Genomic DNA, 7,698 nt, shown 5'->3' with positions numbered 1-7,698 from the left:
ACATCGCGATGTCGCGACTTGGGCGGGTAACTGCACTGACTGCCAGCAGTGCAAAACCTCGCGCCACGTTAAACTCGAGCCTGCACAGTTTGCGGCTCCTGACGGGCGTTTCGACCACGTCCACATGGACATAGTTGGTCCCCTGCAGCCCAGTAATGGCTTTACTTATTGCCTTACAATTATAGATAGGTTTTCCCGCTGGCCAGAAGCGATTCCATTAATAGATATTACGGCCAGGACAATAGCCAGAGCCTTCTTTGACAATTGGGTCGCTCGTTTCGGTGCACCTAGTATTTTAACGACCGATCAAGGTCAACAATTCGAGGCACAGCTCTTTGCAGCTCTTCTCAAACTTATCGGATGCAGACGCATTCGTACGACAGCTTACCACCCCGCCGCTAACGGCATGATCGAGCGTTGGCACCGCACCTTTAAGGCAGCGATCATGTGCCATAATACGCCAAATTGGGTGGAGGTCCTCCCGACAGTTTTGCTCGGGCTGCGCACCCATGTGCGTATGGACACTAAAGCCTCCCCGGCCGAATTCCTTTACGGCACGGTACTACGGATTCCGGGAGAATTTTTCCTCCAGGAGGATTTTGCACCGGATCCCCAAATTTTTGTAGATGACTTTCGACAGCACATGCGTCAGGTGAAGCCAGTACCGGTGGCACACCACTATAAGAAACGCGTTTTCCAATTCAGGGAATTGTCTGTCTGTTCGCACGTCTTCCTCCGCAAGGACGCGGTCAAAAAGCCTCTAGAGCGACCGTATTCAGGCCCCTTCAGGGTAATTGAAAGGACGTCGGACAAAGTCTACTCGATCGAGATAAACGGCAGACCTACAGCCGTTTCGGTCGAACGTCTTAAGCCTGCTCATTTCGTACCAGACGACGCTCTAGCCCCCGGCAATCCGTCTACGTCCGACGCTACAGACACGCCGCCTGCTTCGTCAAGCGTTCAACCGGGTACCTTGAAAACGTATTCGGGCCCGAAAAAAAAGGTACAAATTAGGCTAGACAAAAACACCGTACGTTTATTCCCTCGCTAGTAAAATCTCGACACGGGAAAGTACAGGTGGTTATGTATTGCGCGTAAAAATTCATATGTTCCGTTTGCCATTAGTGTTAAGTGCAATTTTCATTCTGGTCACGGTCGCGTATTTGCTTCGGTTTATACCTACATCCTGCGTATGCGTTAGTCTTTAAGCAGCGATACTGTATTATTCCATGTGCAACTAGTTATATATCCGCGTATGCGTTAGTCTTTAAGCAGCGGTATAACATATATTATATTTTATCTCGGAGCTTGCAATGTACAGCCTGCGTCTACATAGTTGTTCTAAGCAGCAGTACCTTAATATTGTTTAATCCATCTTACATTGTACATCTTGCGTCTACATTTTCGTTCTAAGCATTAGTACCTATGTATAATTCTGTGATACATCCTGCGCTCACACTAGTTCTAAGCAGCGGTATCATAAGTTCCTGCAATATTTTTTGTGATATTTGGCAGCGTCAATTATTTGTGATAGACACCCTGTGTCATACCAAAAATTATATTTCTTTCTCTCCAGCGTTAGCACTCGGGGGGGAGTGTGTGGCGACTTGCAGTTGCCATCTATACCACGACACAGTCTATGGTCGTTGGTGGCGCTGTCCAAGCGGGACAGAATAAGTTAGTCGTTACTCGCCTGTGTCACGGTCAAGACTGATCACCTTACCGTGTACCTAAGATCTCAAATAAAGTTTCTCATATCTCCAATACCGTGAGTGAGTTATTCCCGCCTTCGCTATCAGCTATCGGCAAGGAAGTAATTGTGGGCACTTCAGCCGGGCTGTAAATATTACCACAAGCCCCCACACCTATTCGCGTCTTACAGAACACTTCATGTTTTTCACATCATCAGCTAGGTGACACAGACTATGAATATTTAAAACTAAACTTTGTGTGCTATAATATTGTTTTGTAAGCATAACAAAATTATTTAAATAAACTTTTGCTTGAAAATTATACTTTAGACATAAGTTATCTGAACTCAAGATCCTACACGCAACATGAAGAAGGAGAAAATGATTATAATATTTCTTTTCCAATATTTGTTGTAAGACAACAGGACCGACATAAAGTAGAAATAATCTGTACTCTGTTGCTTTCCATCTGGAAATATCTGCTATTGATCTTGTTGTTCGCTGAAAGTCTACTGTTATTTGTGATTGTAATTCAGTTAAACGTTGTGATAACTGTCGTTTTTTACTTTGACTTAATCTTGTAGTTAAATTTCCTTCTAACCAAAAATCAAGTATCATTTTTTTCATGACACCTAAGCAACATTGATGCATAAAATCAAGGACAAATTGTTTTATCATATTGAACGGAAAATCTAAATGAATAAGTGGAGAGATGCTAATGTGGTGCTCAGGGTCTTGTTGTTCTCTAAACGATTTATCGGTTCGTTTATCACAGATCACAGAGGGATAAACAGTTCGATTTTGACATCGTTGTACTAGGAACAAAGCATCGTTCACATGCATTATATCCTCCATGACCTTTGATGCATTTCAGAAATGAGCGTGCAGGTCTGTCGCAAACAAAGCACATAATACGTACTCTGAAGGTTCGTTCTTCAATTACAATACCTTCGCGTGTCAATTCGTTCATTTCTCTTATAAAGTCATTTAAATAACTATTTATATTATTAGGTTTTTCATTACCGAAAAATATAGCCACAGGAAAAGGTTTGTATATGTCCGGAATGTTGTGGACTTTACACAGAATCGGCCAAAATTGTTTCGCGCTGGACTTAAATAAAGGAAATCCATCACAATTTATTTGCAGTTCAAGTAGATCTGTTCGATGTACTTTTTTATTTACATACCTTTGAAGACCTGCAGTTATTCCAAAATATACGAATTCACCTATGATCGCGCCATCGTTTGATTTGAATTCTTTAATCTGATAATTAGCCGATTCTGTTCTCAAAAATGTTTTAGAGGTTGTTGGTAAATTTGGAATTAATCGCCTTCTCAAAATCCTAAGCAGTGAATCTAAATGACAATGTTGAATACGAGACTGAATTGCCCATTGTCGAAGCTGTGCTACATCATCCCATGCTTCATTGCTTTCATCATCATTTGTTTCCTCACTATTGTTGTTGCTGTCTTCGCTATCACTAACATTTCTCGTTACTATGTCTCTAATTTCGTTTCCTTCTGTTTCGTTTTCAGTTTCCTCATTAACGTCTTCATTATCTTCATTAACATTTTCACTTTCCATATCGCTGTTTTCACATTCTGTAGTATTTACATGATCTTCGATTCTTTGAAAGCTTATATTACTTTCTGTAATATTTATATTTTGTGAATTATTTAAGTCAATATCGAGATCACTACTTGATGAATTATCGTCGAATTTAAAATTAGGTGCAGTCAATTCATTGCCTCTGGATGTTGATGCCACTTCACAAAAATCCGAATTTGGGTTGTTATTATCTGAGAATAATACATAGTTAATAATTTTAGTTCTTACAATTTTTTATGATTTTAAACAATATATTTACTTATGATTTTTTAATGGAATACCATAAGAATTTAAAGTGAATACTAGAAAAACAAGTTATTTGTACTACAAACAATATTTCATTTAGATATATGTATATTTACCATTCGATTCAGATTTTGAGTAAAATGCTGTACGAGCTGCTCGAAACCTTCTTACGCGAAGTCGTGTCAATAAACGCTCTTTATTAGTATCCATAATAAATTAATAATCGCCACCACTTCGATAATATGTTTAAGATGGGAATAAGATTTCACTGTAAAAAATTTTCATGTAAAATTACAACAATTATAGTGGGTAATTTTGAGATCTACTATAATAGGTGTAAATTTCACCTATATTACCTATAATTTATTGTATTTGTTATGGCCCGGTAACCCGATTTAGAAATAAGTAACGAGAACAAGCGTTATCGCAATATGTAAACGGTTACGCGAGCAACTTGTTCTAAATCGGGTTACCGGGCCATAACAAATACGATGAAATATAGATGAAAGTAGTATTTTTACGCAAAAATCACTTAAATTTTCATACAAAATTACAGAAAAAAGTTTGTAATTTTCCATGTGGGTAGTAATATATTACTTTCTCGACGCTTCGAAGCTTCGAAAGACTTCGAAGGAACGAAGGAATCTTCCAAGGAACAAAGGATCGAAGCTTCGAAGGATTTCGAAGAAACGAAGGAATCTTCGAAGCTTCGATCCTTCGATCCTTTGTTCCTTGGAAGATTCCTTCGTTTCTTCGAAGTTATCAAACTTCGATCAAAAGTAATAGGCCTACTAAAAAGCAGACTCTCGAAAAGATGAATTTGATATAGCTGACCGTTAAGAAAATGATGTAATTTATTGAAACTCACCTATCCGTTCTTTACACTCTTCTTCTTCTTCTTCTTCTTCTTCTTTACCGTATCTATAACGATCTGCCGATTGCAGAGAACTTTCACGATCGTGCCCGGGTCTCCGTGCGAATATTCGTGTACTCACTACTCGAACCACAAAACGTAGAGGAATCAACGTCGTGTCGCCCAGCAACGTCGTACCGGGAAGCACGTTGCAACGTGTACAGACGTGCGCACACTGCACGGTCGCTCGCTTGTGTGCGTCTCCCCACCACACGCTGTAGCGTGCTGCCCGGTACCATTCCACTTTGATCAAAAAGAGACAGAGATTGGCCGCACATGCACTCTATCTCACGGGATCGCGCAGTCCATACTAGATGATAAACTTACATCATATTTGTATAATTACACACATCTTGTAAAATTACAGTATAAAATGGCAAGAGCGCAATGATCGCACTGTATTCCACAAAGATATATGGAATATTACCGCTAGACAATGTAATATTACAACATATTGAATAATTACAAAAATATTTTGAATATTCTCTTATTTACGTAATTGTCCGTGGAAAATAAGGTATATTTACAAAATAGATGATAAACTTACATCATATTTGTATAATTACACACATCTTGTAAAATTACAGTATAAAATGGCAAGAGCGCGTATGATCACGATGTATTCCACAGCGAAATATGGAATATTACCGCTAGATTATGTTATATTACAACATTTTGAATAATTACAAAAAATATTTTGAATATTCTCTTATTTACGTAATTGTCCATGAAAAATAAGATATATTTACAAAATAGATGATAAACTTACACATTCTTTGTGTAATTAAACAAATCTTGTATTTTTCCAATAAATTTGTAACTTTATGTTGATTTGTATATTTACGACATTAGACATGTAATTTTTACATCTATTTTTGGTGTAAATTTACAGACTTTTTTACAGTGATATCCAAGACAATTCATTCGAATGTACACTGAGTCATGCACTAACGTTGAGTTTAATGGTTATGTTTCCACTTTCACAGTACTTTGCGATAACAGCGACACGCTGGTGACAAGATTGTGCACTAAAATAAATGGCTTAAATTTGGTACACTCCTACCACCTAAATTTACCTGAGTTTCCAGACCTGTATGTAAAACCGTAATTAAAACTAATATTTATCAAACACTACGAGTGAAATGATAAGGATAAGGAAATCAATTTTGTGTAAGAATTTATACCTTAAAAATGTTTGAATAGGGTACTCTGTTAAGGACCGGATCAGGCACATATCAGGAATTCCTTATTAGGGCATTCCTTACTTCCTCCCTATCAGGCCCTGACCACACACAAGGCATACCCGATATTATTTCTGCTCGGGATTAGTAGTCTTGAAAAGAACTGTTTTGCAGTAAACTACTAGCCTTGAAAAGGACTGTTCTTTAGTCCTGCGAAAAACTTATTGAATTAAAGTTTTTAAATAGGCCGCGTTAGCTTCGATGCAAAGTTTCCGCAGAATTAAATTTTCTCGCACGCATCGAAGCATTGGTCCATCATCAAATTTTAACGCCTCGACATACATGCGTTAGTACCATGTCTTGCTGGAAAAATATAACTGTTCTTTGCGACAGGAATTTCTTCCAGAAGAAAATCTGGTAGACATTGTATTAAAAAATCCGCATAATTTCTTCCCGTAAAGCAAACATCTTTCGTACATAGTGATACATATGTATTGTAAACTGATCGAGAGATTTTTAATATTTATACCGTCGAAATATCTGGCATGTGCATCTGGTCGATGCTAGAAGAGTAAGACCGACAGCTCTACCGTCTAAAAAGTCTGCCTAGAAGTTTAGCTTCCACCTATGTGGAAAGCTACGCATGCGGATCACGCGTGGGTTAGTAACATCATAATAATATTTGTTATGATAGTTAAAATACACATTTTTTTTTTTTTTTGTAAAAGTTGTCTGTGTGGACATACTGCATCAATCCAGTCATTCTTGACCGTTTTATGATTTTGTTTTAAAAGTTCGAAAGATTCAGTATGCTCGTCATCTCTGCGATGAACCAGCAAAAGACCTAACACAATTCCACCTAATGTAACGCGAACGGACTACACTCTTTGGTTCCTCGCTGGAGCAAGTCAGTAGGCTTAGTCCTCTTAAGTCTTCTCAGCTGTCCAACGACGTCCAGAAGTCGTACAGCTTCGATGTTTCGGTGATTTGCCAAGCGCAATTCGTGGTTCCTGGCTGCCTTAGTTATTTCTTCTTCAACGGAAGTAACGTTGAGATCTTTTCTAATATCTGCGTTTCTCATGTACCAGCGGGCATCAACAATATCTCGCAGTACTTTGTTTTGAAAAATCTGTATCTTGTTGATATTCGATGCTTTGCTACAGCCCCAGAGCTGAATGCCATAGGTCCAGACTGGTTTCATAATTTGTTTGTATAACATGAGTTTGTTATGGATAGTCAATTTGGACTTCCGCCCTATCATCCAATATAGCTTCCTTTTAATAATCGTTAGTTGTTTAACCTTGATCAGGATATGCTCCTTCCAACGAAGCTTAGCATCGAGTGTCATGCCAAGATATTTCGCTGTGTTAGCATAAGGTACGCGCTGTTGATTGAGAATAATTGGGAGTGGGGACTCCTGTCTGTTGGTAAAATTGATATGCTGTGATTTGCTTTCGTTGAATTTGATACGTCACCGTTTGGCCCAGACGGTAATCTCATTGACGGCGCGTTGGAGTTTATTAGTAGCATATTGCGTGTCGATTCCAGTCGCTAAGATTGTAGTGTCGTCAGCGTAAGTGGCTATCTTTGTGCCTTGACATTTAGGAATATCAGCAGTGTAGAGTAGATACAAAGTTGGTCCCAGTACACTGCCCTGCGGAACGCCAGCTGCAATTTGCCTGAAGCTGGAATATGCATCTTCGTGACGGACACGAAAGCATCGGTCTGAGATATAGGATTCCAGCAGTAAACTGTATGCCTTTGGTAGGGACTTGCGAAGCTTGTACTTAAGTCCTCTATGCCACACTTTGTCAAAGGCTTGCGCAACATCCAAAAAGATGGCTGAACAGACCTTTTTCTTTTCGAAAGCTTTCTCAATATCCCAGGTTATTCGGTGAACTTGGTCAATCGTGGAATGTTCATTACGGAACCCGAACTGGTGATCAGGAACAAGTCGTTTCTCTTCGATTATGAGCTTAAGCCTCTTCAGTAGTAATTTCTCATAGACTTTGGAGATAACCGGCAGCAGGGAGATTGGTCTGTATGACGCCGCTTCTT

This window comes from Vollenhovia emeryi, unplaced genomic scaffold, assembly GCF_000949405.1.
Source record: "Vollenhovia emeryi isolate VEMERY1.0 unplaced genomic scaffold, V.emery_V1.0 DF940044.1, whole genome shotgun sequence".
Classification (NCBI taxonomy): Eukaryota; Metazoa; Arthropoda; class Insecta; order Hymenoptera; family Formicidae; genus Vollenhovia; species Vollenhovia emeryi.
The sequence above is the reverse complement of the archived record's forward strand: the minus strand, read 5'-3'. Positions refer to the sequence as shown.